Raw genomic sequence first — 19,603 nt, 5'->3', positions numbered from 1 at the left:
TAGAATCTAGGTAATGTAATACTTAGTTGTGAGCCCCTTTCCTATATCAATTTACCTCTGGGACATTTTTGGAGGCACAGTTTGTTAACCAAAAGGAGTGAATCCAAGCATACTAGAGTGTAGGTAGGTGAATAGAGATGTTTTGGGAGAGTGAGGCCTTTTGGTTCCTCTGAAAATCACTTGTATGTAGTTTTCTGCCCTGCCTTCAAATAGGGCCAGCCTTGCTGATGCTCAAAGTACTCCATGAGAGCCAGTATTTTAGGGCTTTACATCCCCAACTATACTGCCATTGCTGGGTGAGGCCAGAAGGAGAGGTCTTACAGCTGGATTTCCTGTCTCCAGGGCCTGGGAGGAACTTGTTACTCCAGAGTAGTACACATGGCTTTTGACATCTGTTTTGGGGTGCTTGGTCATGTTACCTAAAGGCAATGAAGAGATATGAATAGAATTGGTGGAAGAGTGAATCAGAGATCACTGTCTGGTCTTTTAAGCAGCTAGTCCATGGGAGTGGCAGAATAATGAGAGCAAAGCACAGTGTGAGCCCCTGGCTAACAAAATAACCTAATAAGTAGAGGTTAAACACCCCAGAGAATAGAGTGGAGCTTCTGGAAAAATGGGGCACTAGTCATTCTGACCAAACAAGATCTTAATTTATGCTTAATTTATGCAGAGCAAAATTAGAAACCTACTTCACACTCCTTCTAGACTTTCAAAAAATAAACCAAGTGAATTTCCTCCATGTGAAGGAATGGCAGAGAAATTTGCACATGGCCTTCTAAATATAGTTTCTAGGTCACTGCACTGATAGTTCCAGTCATGAACCACAAGGTAGAAGCATCTGGTGTCAACACAGCAGGCCAATGGTAGGAGAAGTATTGTCTGTATCAACATCAAGACCTAAATGGCTTGGTTTGAGTTTTGTATACTGGTCCCAATAGCTGACCAACTCTATAGACCAGTTTTGCCAGATCTTACACTTACTTTTTTCTTGCCTATATTTCCTTCCTATCTAGAACAGTCTTCCATTTATGACTCATTAGGTGGTTATTTTCACTCAGTTCAGTTCTTTCTTAAAACTTATCACTTCCACTTCTATAGGAGGTTTCCTTCAAAGTAACGACAATAGAAGAGGAATCATAAAGGATTCTTAATCTTGTATACAGAAGATTCTACAAAGAACATCTGGTATATCCTCCTGAGGCACCCACTCTTTAAGTTTCAACTACCACTTATATTCTGGATATCCCCAAATCTATGTACCCCACTTCATCTCTAAGCTACAATTTCCAAGCTGTCACCTGGATGTGCATCATAGGCAGCATAATGTTAACATGTCCAAGGTGGAACTCATCATATTATCTCTAAAAAAAGATTGTACTCTTGAGTTTTCAGTTTCACTTGGTAGCACCATTATCTATCCAGTCACTCAACCTAGAAACTACAGTCATCTTTGAATCACTTCCTTTTCTTACTTGTCAGATCCAAGTCGACTGGCAAGTCCTACTGGTTTTGATCTCCTAATATTTCAAACTCATCCACTTTTTTCTATTTTCACTGCCTTAATTCAAACACTCATCACTTCATATCTGAACTACTGTGGTAATCTCCTAACAATGTTCCTGCTTCTAAACTGGGCCCCTCCACTTGATCCTCTATACTGCCAAAATAATGTTAAAATATAATCCTGATTATGGCATTCTGGGTACATGAAACCCTCCAATGGCTACTTATTGCCCTTAAGATAAAGTTAAACTCCTTTGAAGACCCACAAGGCTCTTCATGATGTTGGCCCTGCTTATTTCATAAGCCGTGTTTGTTGCCATTCCTTGTGTTGTTCATGTTCCAGTAACACTGAACTGCTTAAAGTTCCCTACAGACACTATTTTGTTTAAAGTATTTGTAAGTCTATTTGTTTTGTCTTAATCTTCTTGGATCAGACATTCCCTACTCATTATTTTGGCTGGCTAATATTTTTTAATAAAAATATTTTATTTTATTTTTTGATATTTTACTTTTATGTATTTATCTTTTTAATTTTAATTTTTTATTTTTTAAAATTTACATCCAAATTAGCATATAGTGCAACAGTGATTTCAGGAGTAGATTCCTTAGTGCCCATTACCCATTTAGCCCATCCCCCCTCCCTGAGGACTTTAAGAGACAAAACAGATGAACATAAGGGAAGGGAAACAAAAATAATATTTTTAAGTAATATCTATATCCAACGTGGAGCTCGAGCTCATGACCCAGAATCAAGAGTCACTCATTCTTCTGACTGAGCCAGCCAGGTGCCCCTGGACTTGCTTTTCTACTATTTCATATGGAAAGATAAATCTTTTCAGAATGAGTGAGGTGGTACACCTGTGTGATTACAGAGCATCCTATCAATTTCTATATCATTTCCCTTAGTCGTACTGTAACTATCTGTTTACCTGTCTCCCCCAGTAGATTAGATGGCTTTTGAAAAGATAGTGCTTACTTATCTGTATATCCTCAGTGTCTATCACATTGACATATAATAGGTGCTAAATAATTGCTTTCTGAATGAATCAAATTTGGTTATTTTAAATTCAGCTATCCATTTAACATCAAGTGCTTTTCCCACCCATTGACTCATTCTGTTTCTCCCAACAAGACCATAAGGTTGTATGGGTATGTTTGTGCGTAAGCATCTTTTATAGAACTCTTTTTTTTTTGTGGGTGACACTTCTGAAATGTTTTTATGATAAGAGAAGCAAATTTGAAACTTCTTATTTTGAAAACACAAAAACTGATATTCATAGATGTTATAAGACCTGCCTTAGTTCATGAAGCTAATTAATAGTGGAGTCAGAATCCTGATTTCTAGATTTTCAATCCTCAAATCTCCCACCACATTTCTGCTGTTTATAAATCATGATCTTTCAATGTTTGGATAAATCAGAGGTCCTTAGGATGACTGAGTCTCTCTAACACCCTGTTTTTCTGATGCTTTACTTTTTTAAATGAAAGTAAAATTAATATAATATAAAGTTAACCATTTTAAAGTATACAATTCAGTGATATTTAGTAAACTTGCAATGTTGTGCAAACATAACTTCTATCTAGTTCCAAAATATTTTCATCACTATATAAAGAAAATCCATACCCATTAAATAACAATTTTTCATTCTCCTGTCCCCTCAGCTCCTGGCAACCACTAATTCTCTTTGTGTCAAAGGATTTACCTATGCCATATATTTCATGTAAATGAAATCAAACTATATGTGACCTTCTGTATACGCCTTCTTTTATTTAGCATAATTAAAATTTTTTTTTAATGTTTATTTTTTTTGAGACAGAGAGAGACAGAGCATGAACAAGGGAGGGGCAGAGAGAGAGGGAGACACAGAATCGGAAACAGGCTCCAGGCTCTGAGCCTTCAGCCCAGAGCCTGACGTGGGGCTCGAACTCACAGACCACGAGATCATGACCTGAGCTGAAGTCGGCCGCTTAACCGACTGAGCCACCCAGGTGCCCCTTATTTAGCATAATTTTAAATAAGTTTTTAAAATTCCAGTAGTTAACATACAGTGTTATATTAGTTTCAGGTGTACAATATAGGGATTTGATATGTTACTCAGTGATCATTATGATAAGTGTGCTATTTAATACTTATCACCAATTTTACCCATCCCCATCCCCTCCCACTCACTAGTAACCATCAATTTGTTCTTTATAGTTAATAATTTGTTTCTTGGTTTCACTCTCTCTGTCTCTCTCTCTCTTTTTCCCTTTGTTCCTTTGTTTTACTCTTTAAATTCTACATATGAGTGAAATCATGTGGTATTTGTCTTTGGTGTCTTTCACTTAGCATTATACTCTCTACCTTCACCCATGTTGTTGCAAATGGACAGATTTCATTTTTTATGGCTGAATTACACACACAAACACACACACATACACACACACACACACACACACACATATATATATATATATATATATATATATATATGTATATATCTCAAATCTTCTCTATCCATTCATCTATCAGTACACATTTGGGCTGCTTCCATAATTTGGCTGTTGTAAATAATGTTACAATAAACATAAGGGTGCATGTATCACTTTAAATTAGTGTTTTTGAAATTATTGGATCATGGAGTAATTCTATTTTTAAATTTTGAAGAATTCCCACATTGTTTTCCACAGTGGCTGCACCAGTTTGCATTCCCACCAACAGTGCACCATGGTTCCTATTTCTCCACACCCTCTCCAACACTTGTTGCTTCTTGTGTTGTTGATTTTAGCTATTCTGACAGGTGTGAAATCATATCTCATTGTAGTTTTGATTTATTTTTCCCTGACGATGAGTGATATTGAGCATCTTTTCATATGTCTGTTGGCCATCTGTATGTCTTCCTTGGAAAAATGTCTATTCATATTTTCTGCCCATTTTTAACTGGATTATTCATTTTTTGGGGGGTGTTGAGTTTTAAAAGTCTTTATGTATTTTGGATACTAACCCTTTATTTGATATGTCATTTGCAAATGTATTTTCCCATTCTGTAGGTTGTCTTTTAGTTTTGTTGACTGTTCCCTTCACTGTGCAGAGGTTTTTTCTTTTGATGTAGTCCCAATACTTTATTTGTACCTTGGTTGCCCTTGCCCCAGGAAACATATATACCAACAAAAGTCCAGGGCAAGATGCTTTTACAGTTGAATTAATTCTTTAAAGAAGAATTAATCCTTATTCTTCTCAAACTATTCCAAAATATAAATAAGGAAGGAAAACTTCCAAATTAATTCAAAGAGGCCAGCATTATCCTGATACCAAAACCAGATAAAGACTTCATTAAAAAAGAGAGAAACAGGTAAGGGAGGGGCCAAGATGGCAGAGCAGCATGGAAGTTTTTAGCTTCTCTTGTCGCTGAAATGCAGGTAAATTGGTACCAAACCATTTTGCACACTTAGAAAATTGACCTGAGGATTAACCCAACAATCTTCATAACTTGAGCCACAGACCTTGGCAGGTATGTGGCACAGATAGGCAAACTGGGTGAGAGAGGAGGAGAGGGAGCTGTATTTTTGGACACATGACAGAGAAAAGGAGGAGCATCCAGGAAAAGCATTCTCCCTGAAAGTAGCTGGAGAGAAAGAGAAAGAGTGGGAATACCCACAAGTGACTGAACAGGAAAGGAGAAAGAAGAGGGTTTCAATACCATTAGGACTCTATAAACAGGGGAAAACAGTGTCAGAAATTCTGGAGCTCAGTACTTCACAGTGCTCTGGTGGGAAGGACGACTCATCAGGAACAGGCAGTGAGGTCTGAGGGGTCCATGGGCCACACAGGGAGAGGCAATTTCTCTTCAAGGAGGGCATTTGGTAGAGGCCATATGGCCTCCCCACAGGCAAAGGTCCCAGCAGAGCCCAGAGAACAGCCATGTTTGCTGGTATTGTAACAAAAATGCCAGGGGGCGGTGATTCTTGGTACCAGATGTGTGTTGTGTTTTATCATCTCTAAACCTCTGCTGCATTGCCATACCACAAACTTTCTGTGGGGCAAGAAGGCAGCTGGTCATTGCTCAATGAGACCCTCCCCCAGAGAGTCAGAGCAGGTCCAAGCCACAGGGCTCTCAGAGGTGAATGGTTTGGAAACACAGCCCCACCTGAGATATAATTCAGGAGGGAAGTGTCAGCTGGTGGGCTGACAGCTTGGACGTGAACAGAGTAGAAGTGGGGAAAATCTAAATTTTAAAATAAAGACTGGATGGCTCAGTTGGGTAAGTGTCTGACTTCTGCTCAGATCATGATCTCGTGGCTGGTGGGTTCAAGCCCCGCATCAGGCTCTGTGCTGACAACTCAGAGCCTGGAGCCTACTTTGGATTCTGTATCTCCCTCTCTGTCTTTGGTTGCTTGGTTGCTGGTCGGTGAGAGTGCAGAGTTCTGATACCGGAGACTGGGAAGCTTGGTAATACCATTTTCACCTCTCCCGCACATGCACAAACACTACATGCACATGTGTGCTACACCAATACACACTAGTAAGCTAAGCAGCGCCACTTAGTGGAGAATGGAGCCATTACACCAAGCCCTGCCCAAATGCACCAACCAAGCTCAAGACTTAGAGGACCACCACAAGTCTCTCCTGCTTAGTACAGGCTTAGTACAGACTATTTCTTAGTACTATTTAGTATTTAGTACTAGTACTAGTACTTAGTACTTAGTACAGACTATAGTGTGCTTCCTAGATAGACTTCTAAGGGAAATTGTATGTAATTTCATTCAGATTTCATTCTGCTTGCTGGTCCATTTTTTTCCCATTTCTTTTTCTTTTCTTTTTCTTGGATACAGAAAGAGAAAAAATTATTTTTTGTAATTAAAAATTATTTTGCAATATTTTTATTTTTTGTAAATTTTAAAATTTTATTTTACTTCCATCATTTCATTTTATTCTATTTTATTATATACATCTTTTTAAATTTTTAAACTTCTTACTTTTTTTCCTTTTCCTTTCTTTTCCTTTTTCCTCTATTCTATAAAACTTCTTCCAACAATCAGACCAAAACACACCTAGGATCTAGCTTCCTTTATTTAATGTTTTCATGTTGTTTTTAATTTTTTAATTTTTATTTTCTGTTTTATTAATTCTTTTTCTTCCTCCAAAATGACAAAATGAAGGAATTTACCCCAAAAGAAAGAACAGGAAGAAATGACAGTCAGGGACTTAATCAACACGGATAAGAGCAAGATGTCTGAACTAGAATTTATAACCACGATAGTAAGAATACCAGCTGGGGTTGAAAAAAAGCATAGAATCCCTTTCTGTGAAGATAAAAGAAGTAAAATCTAATGCAGATGAAATTAATGCTATAACTGAGATGCCATGGAGGCAAGGATGGATGAAGCAGAGCAGCGAATCAGTTATACAGAAGACAGAATTAGGGAGAATAATGAAACAGGAAAAAAAAGAGAGAAGCTAAGCAAAAGAGCACAATATAAGAATTGGAGATCTCAGTGACTCATTAAAAAGGAATAACATTTGAATCATAGGAGTCCCAGAAAATGAAGAGAGAGAAAAGGGGGTAGAAGGTTTATGTGAACAAATCATAGCAGAAAACTTTCCTAACCTGGGGATAGACACAGACATCAAAATCCAAGAAGATCATATATATATATATATATATATATATATATATATACAGATCAATATATATAATATTATATATATATATTATATATATATCAAAAACCACAAAGATTAGAAAGGACCAGAGAACACCACCAGAAACTCCATCTCTACAACCATCATAATGGCAATAAATTCATATCTTTCAGTACTCACTCTAAATGTCAATGGACTCAATGCTCCAATCAAAAGACATAAAGTAAACGGAATGGATAAGAAAACAAGATCCATCTATATGCTGTTTACAAGAGACCCACTTTAGACCCAGGATACCTTCAGATTGAAAATAAGGGGATGGAGAACAATCTATTGTGCTAATGGTCAGCAAAAGAAAGCCGGAGTAGCCATACTCATATCACACAATCCACACTTTAAAATAAAGACTGTATCAAGAGATGCAGAAGGGCATTATATCATAATCAAAGTGTCTATCCACCAAAAAGACCTAACAATTGTAAACATTTATGTGCCAAATGTGGAAGAACCCAAATATATAAATCAATTAATCACAAACATCAAGAAACTCATCGATAGTAATACCATAATAGTAGGAGACTTCAACACCCCACTCACAGCAATGGACAGACCATCTAATAAAAAAACCAACAAGGAAACAATGGCTTTGAATGACACACTGGACCAGATGGACTTAGATATGTTCAGAACATTTCATCCTAAAGCAGCAGAATATACATTCTTTTCCAGTGCACATGGAACATTCTCCAGAATAGACCATATACTGGGACACAAATCGTCACACCTAAGTAAGTACAATAAGATTGAGATCATACCATGCAGATTCAGACCACAAAGCTATGGACCTCGAAATCAACCATAAGAAAAAATTTGGAAAGGTAACAAGTACTTGGAGACTGAAGAACATCCTACTAAAGAATGAATGGGCTAACCAAGCAGTTTAAGAAGAAATTAAAAAGTATATGAAAGTCAATGAAAATAATAACAGCACAACCCAAAACCTCTGGGATGAAGCAAAGATGGTCATAAAAGAAAAGTATATAACAATCCAGGCCTTCCTAAAGAAGGAAGAAAGATCTCAGATACACATTCTAACCTTACGCCTTAAGGAATTGGAAAAAGAACAGCAAATAAAACTCAAAACCAGCAGAAGACAGGAAATAATAAAGACTAGAGCAGAAATTAATGCTATCAAAACCAAAAAGGCATTAAAACAGATCAATGAAACCAGAAGCTGGTTCTTTGAAAGAATTAACAAAATTGATAAACCAATAGCCAGTTTGATCAAAAAGGAAAAGGAAAGGACCCAAATAAATAAAATCAAGAATAAAAGAGGAGAGATCACAACCAACACAACAGAAATAAAAACATTAATAAGAGAATATTATGAGTAATTATATGCCAATAAAATGAGTAATCTGGAAGAAATGGACAAATTCCTAGAAACATATACACTACCAAATCTGAAACAGGAAGAAATAGAAAATTTGAACAGACCCATAACCAGTAAGGAAATTTAATTAGTAATCAAAAATCTGCCAGAAAGCAAGAGTCCAGGGCTAGATGGCTTTCCAGGGGAATTCTACCAAGCATTTAAGGAAGAGTTAACACCTATTCTCTTGAAGCTGTTCCAAAAAAATAGAAATGGAAGGAAAACTTCCAAACTCTTTCTATGAAGCCAGCATTAGCTTGATTCCAAAACCAGACAAAGACCCCACTAAAAAGGAGAACTATAGACCAATTTCCCTGATGAACATGGATGCAAAAATCCTCAACAAGATATTAGCCAACTGGATTCAACAATACATTAAAAAAATTATTCACCATGACCAAGTGGGATTTATACCTTGGATGCACAGCTGGTTCAATATCTGCAAATCAATGTGATACATCACATTAATAGAAGAAAGAATAAGAACTACACGATTCTCTCAATAGATGCAGAGAAATCATTTGACAAAATACACCTTTCTTGATAAAAACCCTCAAGAAAGTAGGGATAGAAGGATCATACCACAAGATCATAAAAGCCATATGTGAAAGACCCACCACTAATGTCATCCTCAAATGGGAAAAACTGAGAGCTTCCCCCTAAGGGTAACACCACAGAGATGTCCACTCTTACTATCGTTATTCAACATAGTCCTAGCCTCAGCAATTGGACAACAAAGTGAAATAAAAGGCATCCAAATAGTCAAAGAAGTCAAACTTTTACTTTTCTAAGATGACTGGCTACTCTACATGGAAAACTCAAAGACTCAACCAAAAATGGCTAGAACTGACCTATTCAGCAAAGTCACAGAGTATAAAATCAGTGCACAGAAAACAGGTGCATTTCTATACACCAATAATGAAGCAACAGAAAGAAAAAACAAGCAATTGATCCCATTCACAATTGTGCCCAAACCATAAAATACCTAGGAATAAACCTAACCAAAGTGGTGAAAAATCTATACACTGAAAACTATAGAAACCTCATGAAAGAAATTGTAGAAGGCACAAAAAATGGAAAAATATTCCATTCTCATGGATTGGAATAACAAATATTGTTAAAATGTCAATAGTACCCAAAGCAATCTACATATTCAATGCAATCCCTATCAAAATAACACCAGCATTCTTCATAGAGGTAGAATAAACAATCCTAAAATTTGTATGGAACCAGAAAAAAGACTGCATAGCTAATATAATGTTGAAAAAGAAAACCAATGCTGGAGGCCTCACAATTCCAGACTTCAAGCTGTATTATGAAAGTGTAATCATTATGACAGTATGTTATTGGCACAAAAACAGACACGCATATCAATGGAACAGAATAGAAAACCCAGAAATAAACCCACAAACATATGGCCAACTAATCTTAGACAAAGCAGGAAAGATATTCCAATGGAATAAAGACAGTCTCTTCAGCAAACGGTGTTGAAAAAACTGGACATGCAGAAAAATGAACCTGAACCACGTTCTTATACCATACACAAAAATAAACTCAAAATGGATTAAAGACCTAAAAGTAAGACAGGAAGCCATTAACGTCCTAGAAGAGAAAGCAGGAAAACACCTCTTTGACTTTGGCAGCAGCAATTACTTATTCAACACGTCTCTGCAGGCAAGGAAAACAAAAGCAAAAATGAACTATTGGGACCTCATGAAGATAAAAATCTGCACGGTGAAGGAAACAATCAATAAAACTAAAATGCAACTGATGGAATGTAAGAAGATATTTGCAAATGACATATCAGATAAAGAGTTAGTATCCAAAATCTATAAAGAAGTTATCAAACTCAACACCCAAAAAACAAATCATCCAGTGAAGAAATGGGCAAATATACATGAATAGACACTTTTCCAAAGAAGTCATCCAGATGGCTAACATACACATGAAGAGAGGCTCAACATCAGTCATCATCAGGGAAATACAAATCAAAACCACAATGAGATACCACCTTACACCTGTAAGAATGGTTAAAATTAACAACTCAGGCAATGACAGATGTTGATGAGGATGCGGAGAAAGAGGAACCCTTTTGCCTTGCTGGTGGGAATGCAAACTGATGTAGCCACTCTGGAAAACAGTATGGAGGTTCCTCAAAAAATTGAAAGGAGAACCACCCTACAACCCAGAAATTGCACTAATAAGTATTTATCCAAAGGATACAGGTGTGCTGTTTTGAAGCAGCACATGTACCCCAATATTTATAGCAGCACTATCAGCAATGGCCAAAGTATGGAAAGAACCCAAGTGTCCATTGACAGATGACTGGATAAAGAAGATGTGATATATACATATACATATGATTATATATTATATAATTATATATATTATATAAATTATATATTATACATTATAATTATATTGATTATATTATAATTATAATGTATTGTATATTATATATAATGTATTATATATTATATAAAATTATAATTTATTATAATTATATTAATATTATAAATTATATATATTATAAATATATATTATATATTATACATATAAGAAGATGTGATATATATATATATAATGGAATATTACTGGGTAATCAAAAAGAATGAAATCCTGCCATTTGGAACAACATGGATGGAACTAGAGTTTATTATGCTAAGTGAAATTAGTCAGAGAAAGACAAACATCATATGAATTCATGAATATATGGAATTTAAGGTACAAAACATGAACATAAAGGAAGGGAAGCAAAAACAATATAAATACAGGGAGGAGGACAAAACACAGGAGACTCTTAAATATAGAGAACAAACTCAGGATTCCTGGAGGGGTCTTGGGTGGGGGGATGGGGTAAATGGGTAATGGGTATTAAGGAGGACACTCATTGGGATGAGTACACCAGGGCTCATCACAACAATTAAAGTGCCCTCCTTAGTGCCCATTGCCCATTTAGCCCATATCCCTCCCGCCTCCATCCACCAAGTCTCAGTTTGTTCTCTATAGTTAAGAGTCTCATGGTTGCTTCCTTCTGTCTCTTTTTTCCCTTCCCCTATGTTCATATGTTTTGGTACTTAAGTTCCACACATGAGTGAAGTCATATGGTATTTGTCTTTGGCTTACTTCACTGAGCATAATACATTCTAGCTCCCTCCATGTCATTGCAAATGGCAAGATTTCTTTTTGATGGCTGAGTGATTATATATATATATTCTTTCTCCATTCATCAGTTGATGGACATTTGGGCTCTTTCCATACTTTTGTTATTGTTTGTAGTGCTGCTATAAACATTGGGGTGCACACACCCCTTCAAATCAGCATTTTTTATCCTATGGATAAATAACTAGTTATGCAATTGCTGGGTTGTAGGGAGGCTCTATTTTAAATTTTTGAGGAACCACCATACTGTTTTCCAAAGAGGTTGCAGCAGTTTGCATTCCCACCAACAGTGCAAAAGAGTTCCTCTTTCTCCACATCCTTGCCAACATCTGGTGTTTCCTGAGTTGTTAATTTTAGCTATTCTGACAGACATGAGGTGGTATCTCATTGTGGTTTTGATTTTTATTTCTCTGATGATGAGTGATGTTGAGCATCTTTTCATGTGTATGTTAGCCATCTGGATGACTTCTTTGGAAAAGTGTCCATTCATGTCTCTTGCCCATTTATTCACTGGATTATTTGTTTTTTGGGGTGTTGAATTTTATAAGTTCTTTATAGATTTTGGACACTAACCATTTATCATATATGTCATTTCATAGGCTGTCTTTTAGTCATATTGATAGATTCCTTTGCTGTACAGAATATTTTTATCTTGATGAAATCCAAATAGTTCATTTTTGCTTTTGTTTCCCTTGACTCTGGCAACATATCTAGTAAGAGGTTGCTACAGTCAAGGTCAGAGATGTTGGTGCCTATGTTCTCCTCTAGGATTTGGATGGTTTCCTGCCTCACATTTAGGTATTTCATCCATTTTGAATTTATTTTGGTGTATGGTGGAAGAAAGTGGTCCAGTTTCATTTTTCTGCATTTTTAAAAAGGTTTCGTTTTAACATTTATTGCACATTCATTGTAGGCAACTGCCAAGCCTCAAAAATACAAAGCTTTGCAGCACACAACTTCACTGTCAAGGGCTGTGGAGATATACCAACTATGAAAACAATTTTATGGAAACAGATGGGAAAGATCGTAACTTGGGTGAGAGAAAGATGGCACTGGAGAGTTTGGGATGGATGGGTATTTCAGGATAAGCACGGGTGCAGGAGTGTGAAAACACATTCTACGTGAAAATCTCCTATCCTCTAACCCCCATGCCTTTAATGGTGTCTTTACCTCTGTCTCCTCTATTTATAGTTTTCTCTCTTCATACTTTCAGTTTATTCAACACCCTTGCCTATACTTCACCCATTTTTCTGCCCAGTACAACTTTTCTGGGGAGCATTTTAGCAAAGGTACTTCAAAAGCATTAAAAGTCCAAACAAATGATCCAATAGTTTTACTCATAGGAATTTATACTAAAGAAACATGGATGCTTTCAAAATCTTAAGTTACTTTAAGTATTATTTATATTTGCATAAAAACTTACAAGTGTGACAGTAGGGAGCTATTGGATAAATTGAAAATCATCCATTAGAAGAAATTATTAAGCCACTAAAGTTTTTTTTTTCAAGGAACATTTAATAACAAGGTAGATAACGTACACTTGTCTAACATAATACTTTTAGATCACTGAAGCTAAAGCAAAGCATCCTGTTCATTGGGTGAAAACAGCCTGCTTAATGTGTGTGCAGTGCAGTGAAATTTTAAAAAATATTGTAATTATAATTTCAGAATTTCAGAACTTGAGTGCCAATGTTTTCTTTTTCATATGGAAAAAGAAAATGCTTTTGAAAATCATTTGAAGCTTGGACGAAAATTCCATAGCTATATTCTTAGGATCACCCTGTAGTCTTAATGATACCGATGACACAAGGAAAGCTTCAATCCAACCATTTAGAGAAGACATTCCAGCTGCATGATCTCATCAACCAGGAGAATGTTGGTGGCAATCACAGTGCAGGAATGAGGAATCTGTTTCTTTACACAATAGTTATCCCATATGTCTATTTCAGCTGCTACCATTGGCTTACTTGTGTTCAAGTCCACATCCACAAGTTGACCTGATTCTTACTGTTCTGCTTGAACTTTAACTAGTGTTTCCTGAAGGTCAAAACCAGAGTTCTGAGCAAGAACCTTGGGAATAATGAGCAATACATCAGCAAGTGCTTGCACTCCAAGTTGGACCCTGCCCTTTACACTGGGCTTATATTTAATCAAGGATTCTGCCACTGCTACTTCCATTTCACCAGCATCTGGAACTACACAGCCATCATGAGTAACATTTTTAACAGCCCTCAAGCCATCTCTTTTGCATCTTTGATTTGAATGATGTATGCTTTTTTGGTCCTTTGACTAATAATGTGACAGAGCGAGGATTGTTACATTTCTCAGTAAAGGTGAATTTCTCTTTTCACAATGTAAACTCATAGACAAGCTTGAATGTCCCAAACAATCAGGATTTAGATCAACAAAATAATTTTTAGAGCTACTCCACCACAAGCAAAAATCAGCCTTTCCGTATTTCTTGTTTTAGCTCTACACAGAGCTACTATGCCTTATTTTGCAAGAGCATCTAAGGAAAAGGGGTCAATTCCCTTTTGACTATTAACAACAAATTCCTTATCTGAGTCACCACAAACTTTATTTTTCAGTTATAGCATTTTTTTAACTCTATCTTCAATGAGTTTTCTTTCTGCTTTTACGAGTTTTTCTCTCTCTTCTGTACTCTTGTAAAAAACCCACAATTCACTTCTGTTTTTCATATTTTAATGGCACATTGCATGAGGATGTATGCATGCATGAGGATGTATGCATCTTCTACTCTTTTTTTTTTTTCATATCAGATTGCCGTGCCGTATGGTCCAAAACAAGACCTCTGATTAACCTTGTATTAGTTTCAGATTTATGTTTCATCTCCATGATCTCAACCATGAAGAGGTCAATAGATTCATCTTGTTTTTTAATGGACAAAATGGAACCCATCACAGCCCCTGTTAAGATATCAGCAAGTTCAGCATGCATTTTAGTACGTAGAGATGTTCTGGCCACATCTAGAAGTGTTCTATGTCCATTTCTTTGCTTACTTTGACTAGTTCCAAAAACTGAAGTGCCCTTTCCAGTGCATCTTCAAATTCTTCTGTTATTATTCTAAGATGAAGACCTTCAGAAATGTAGAGATCTGCTTGTTTCAGTAGTTCTCCAATGATTAGGACATTGAATGTTATGTCACCAGTTATGTCCTCCTGGGCTATTGCTACTTTGGCTATTAAGGAGGCTGCTGTGTGTCGAATTTGCATTTCATAAAGCAACACATCGCCATCTTTAGTAAGCTTGATGTCTCCAGCACCAGAAACAAGCATCTTCATGGTGCCCTTAGTCCTCAAGTTGGTCCTCAGCACGTAGTGCAGCCCCCGGGGTTGTGCTAATGTTGACTGCCAGTGCCGCCTGAGCTCTGGCCACCTTGGCCTTGGGGTTCAGAGTCTTCACCACCGCCATAGCTAACCAGCACAGGAAGAAGAGAATACCCAGTGTGTGGCGTGCAAGCTGGCTCAGCCCATTTTTTCTGCATGTTGCTGTCCAATTTTCCCAGAACCATTTGTTGAAGAGACTGTCTTTTTTTCCCCATTGGATATTCTTTCCTGCTTTGTCAAAAATTAGTTGACCATATAGTTGTTGGCCCATTTCTGGGTTTTCTATTCTATTCCATTGATCTATGTTTGTTTTTGTGCCAGTACCATACTGTCTTGATGACTGTAACTTTGTAATATAGTTTGAAGTCCCAAATCATGATGCTTCCAGCTTTAGTTTTCTTTTTCAGATTTATTTGTCTATTAAGGGTCTTTTGTGGTTCCATAAAAAGTTTAGGATGGTTTGTTCTAGCTCTGGGAAAAATGCTGGTGGTAATTTGATAGGGATTTGATTAAATATGTAGCTTGCTCTAGGTAATATTGACATTTTAACAATATTTGTCTTCCAATCATTGAGTATGGAATGTTTTTACATTTCATTGTGCCATCATCAATTAGTGCCATTGTGCCATTCTTTCATTAGTGTTCTGTAGTTTTCAGAATATAGATCTTTTACCACATTGGTTAGGTTTATTCCTAGGTTTCATTGTTTTTGGTGCAATTACAATGGGATCTATTCCTTGATTTCTTTTTCTGCTGCTTCATTATTGGTGTCTAGAAAAGGCAACAGGTTTTGGTACACTGATTTTTCTCAATTTGTGTATCAGTTCTAGTAATTTTTTGGTGGAGTCTTTTGGGTTTTCAACATGTCATGTCACTCATGTCATGTGGGAGTGATGGGAATGTGACTTCTTCCTTGACAATTGGGATGCCTTTTATTTCTTTTTGTTGTCTGATTGCTGAGGTTGGGGTTTCCAGTACTGTATTAAATAACAATGCTGAGGGTGGACATCCCTGTCTTGTTCCTGACCTTAGGGGAAAAGTTCTCAGTTTTTCCCCATTGAGGATGATATTAGCTGTGGGTCTTTCATATATGGCCTTTATGATGATGAGGTATGTTCCATCTATCCTCACATTGCTGAAGGTTTTTATGAAGAATGGAGGTTGTACTTTGTCAAATGCTTTTTCTGCATCTATTGAGAAGATATGTTTTTTTCCCTTTCTTTTATTAATATGGTGCATCGTGTTGACTGACTCATGAATATTGAAGCACCCCTGCAGTCCAGGAATAAATCCCATTAGATTGTGTGGAATAATTAAAAAAAAATTTAATGTTTATTTTTGAGACAGAGAGGCAGAACGCAAGTGGGGGAGGGACAGAGAGAGAGGGAGACACAGAATCCGAAGCAGGTTCCAGGCTCCAAGCTGCCAGCACAGAGCCCGGCGCGGGGCTTGAACCCACGAACTGCGAGATCATGACCTGAGCTGAAGTCGAAGCCCAACCGACTGGAATAGTTCTTTTAAAGTACTGTTGGATTCAATTTGCTAGTATCTTATTAAGAATTCTTGAATCATTGCTCATCATGGATACTAACCCTTTATCAGATATGTCATTTGCAAATATCTTCTCCCATTCCATCGGTTGCCTTTTAGTTTTGTTGATTGTTTCCTTCACTGTGCAGAAGCTTTTTATCTTGATGAGGTCCCAATAGTTTATTTTTGCTTTTGTTTCCCTTGTCTCTGGAGACATGTCCACTAATGAGTTGTTGTGATTGAGGTGAAAGAGGTTTTTGATCGTTTTCTCCTCTAGGATTTTGATGGTTTCCTGTTACATTTAGGTCTTTCATCCATTTTGAGTTTATTTTTGTGTATGGTGTAAGAAAGTGGCCCAGGTTAATTCTTCTACATGTCTGTCCAATTTTCCCAACTGGAGTTTTATTTGTTGGGAGATTATTGATTACTGATTGAATTTCTTTTCTGTTTATGGATCTGTTCATATTTTCGATTCCTTCTGAACAATGTCTCTTCTTGTATCCACAGCTTCTGTCAGATTTCTACCTTTACCCTGTCTGTATCCAAGCTGTTTGCCTGTCACATGGCACAGTACTCCTGTGTTTTATCTCAGGCATAATGGCTGGGTTTCAAAATTCCAAATTTGAGGGATGTTGTGTGGCACAAACATGCACTGATCCTCTGGGGGAGGGTCTCATCACGCTGTAGCTGGTGATGGTTTTTTCCACAAAAAGTTGTAGAATCATACAGGGGCTTGGAGTTTATGGTAAAGCCCAGCAAAAAGCTGGCACCCAGCTTGCTGCCATCAGCAGGGGTTTTTGTTCCTATGGCAATGATTGGAGCAGCACATTGGCACCCACTAGCTCTTTATTTCCGAGAGGCCATGCCACATCTCCCAAATGCACTCTAAGAAGGGGAGCTGTGTCTCCCAGTGCAACCAATGGGGTCCTCAAATCACTCTGTCCACCCCAGGGTCTCTGTCCTCCTTCCCTAGAGGAGCACCAGTATGCCAACCAGGCTCCACAAACCTGTGGCTCAGACTTCTAAAGCTTCCATATTTGAGCTCCATTGGTTGTAAAATCTTGAAATAATCAGCCGCTATAATTTTCCCAGCCAGTGGCTTTGGGGAAGTGTTTCTCTTGTGCAATCCCTGCACAATGCCTTCTCTCTGTTTCTCTTTCCTCTCTCTGTGATCAAGGCTCCCACCGCTCTACAGAACCTGTGGTTCTTTTCTTCCCAGAATCATGTCTCTACACCTCCTACCTTCCATGAACAAACTGCAATTTTTTCTCTCAGCATTCATATAGATTACTTGGGTGTTAAGAATGATTTGATATTTATCTAGCTGTTTTAAGGAATGGGGCAAGCATAGGGGCCCCCTAATGCTCTGACATCTTAACTCCTCCCCCTGACTGATTCTTTTTAAACTCTTTTATCACTGTGGTGTCTCACTGATGTCTTCTATTCTTTTCTCAAACCCAGTGAATATTCTTATAATTGTTGCTTTAAATTCTCCATCAGGCATGTTACTTCCATCTGTTTTTCTTAGTTTTCTGGTCGTGGCCTTACCTTGTTCTTTCATTTGGGATAAATTCTTCTGGCTTTCCATTTTATCTAAGTCTCTCCCTTCTTTTCTGTGTTAGAAAAGCCAGTTATGTCTCTTGCTCCTGAAAGTAATGGCCTTTTGAAGAAGAAGTCATGTACTGCCCAGGGCCTGGAGCTTCAGAGAGTGTCTCTGGTGTGCACTGTTTGTGGTCTGCTGTTGTGTTCAGGCTGCTCTATCTTTTTGGCCAGTCATCTGCAGAAGTTCTCTTTGCCTGCTGTGGGAAGTTTGTCCCTGGTCCAAACATGGCAAGTTTTGATAAGGTGTGCTGTGGTATGCTTGTGAAATGAGACCTGAAACTACTTCCACTAGAACTGAGGCCATGCAGAACTCTCTGGTTATGATACATGATGGTCTAGTGCTAGTCTTCCAGGGGAGGGGCTCACTGTGCTGAGACTGAGTTTGACTGAGAAAAACAGTCCCGTCAGAGCACAGTGACGTGAGAATTGGTGTAAACAATTTAGGCAGCCAGTGTCCATGCTGAACTGCTTTCCTCTGGTGGCCCTGTGCTTATGCTGAAGGTCAGGGGTGGGAAATGGCACCAGCCATCACCTTGTATCCAGTAAGGCATCTCTGTGAGTGTTGTTGCTAACTGAAATTCTCCTAGAATAGTGAATGATTTCCCTCCTGTGGTCCCCAGGCATTCTTCAGATCACTGTTTCCACACTCTATGCCCCCAAGTTGTTTTCTTGCCTTCTCTCCAGGAATAAGGCTGTGCTTTCCAGGCTTTATCCCAGACAAGCCTGCTGACCATTAAGTCTCCAGGCTTTAAGCCCTGCTGTTTGAAAGAACTCATGAAATTCAGCCCTTCTCATTTTCCAAACCAATGGCTTTGGGGAAATGTTCTCCTTGTGCACTCCTCTGTATGCTCCTTTCTATTACACCCTTCTCCATGACCACAGCTACCTCCCCTCCTGAGCACCCATGATCCATTTCTTCCCTAAACCATATGTGTTCACATTTCCTACTTTCTTGAATGTGACTTCTTGTCTCTCTTTAGTTTGTTGGGGTTTGTTCTGTCAGTCTTCAGGTCAATTTATGAGGTATTTAGTGTGACTTGATAGTTATCTAGTTGCATTTGTGGGCTGAGATAAGCCTAGGATCCTACTTGGCCACCATCATCTTCTCCTATATCTTGAAATTTAAAGTGAATTTCTTATAAACAGCCTATTTTTGGATCTTCTTTTTTAATCCTTTCTTCCAGGGATTGGGGGTTTAATCCACTTGTATTTAAAGTAATTGTTCATAGGGAATGATTTAATATTGCCATTTTGTTTGTGATTTTCTGTTATAGAAGAAGAGACAAAGTTTCCCAAACAAAAACTAAAGGAGTTCATGACCACTAAATGAGCCCTGCAAGAAATATTAAAGCAGACTCTTTGAGTGAGGGAAAAAATACCAAAAGCAATAAAGACTAGAAAGGA

General features: G+C 37.6%; 2 pseudogenes; one reads left to right on the top strand and one right to left on the bottom strand.

Moving 5' to 3' along the window:
• Positions 1 to 258: 258 nt before the first annotated feature.
• On the bottom strand, positions 259 to 15,152 carry LOC115506802 (annotated as a pseudogene).
• A 1,020-nt stretch (positions 15,153 to 16,172) lies between these two features.
• LOC115506801 overlaps positions 16,173 to 19,603 on the top strand; it is a 93,012-nt pseudogene continuing 89,581 nt past the window's right edge.

The sequence above is a fragment of the Lynx canadensis genome, chromosome X (genome assembly GCF_007474595.2).
Source record: "Lynx canadensis isolate LIC74 chromosome X, mLynCan4.pri.v2, whole genome shotgun sequence".
NCBI classification, from domain to species: Eukaryota; Metazoa; Chordata; class Mammalia; order Carnivora; family Felidae; genus Lynx; species Lynx canadensis.
This window is presented reverse-complemented; position numbering and strand designations above follow the sequence as displayed.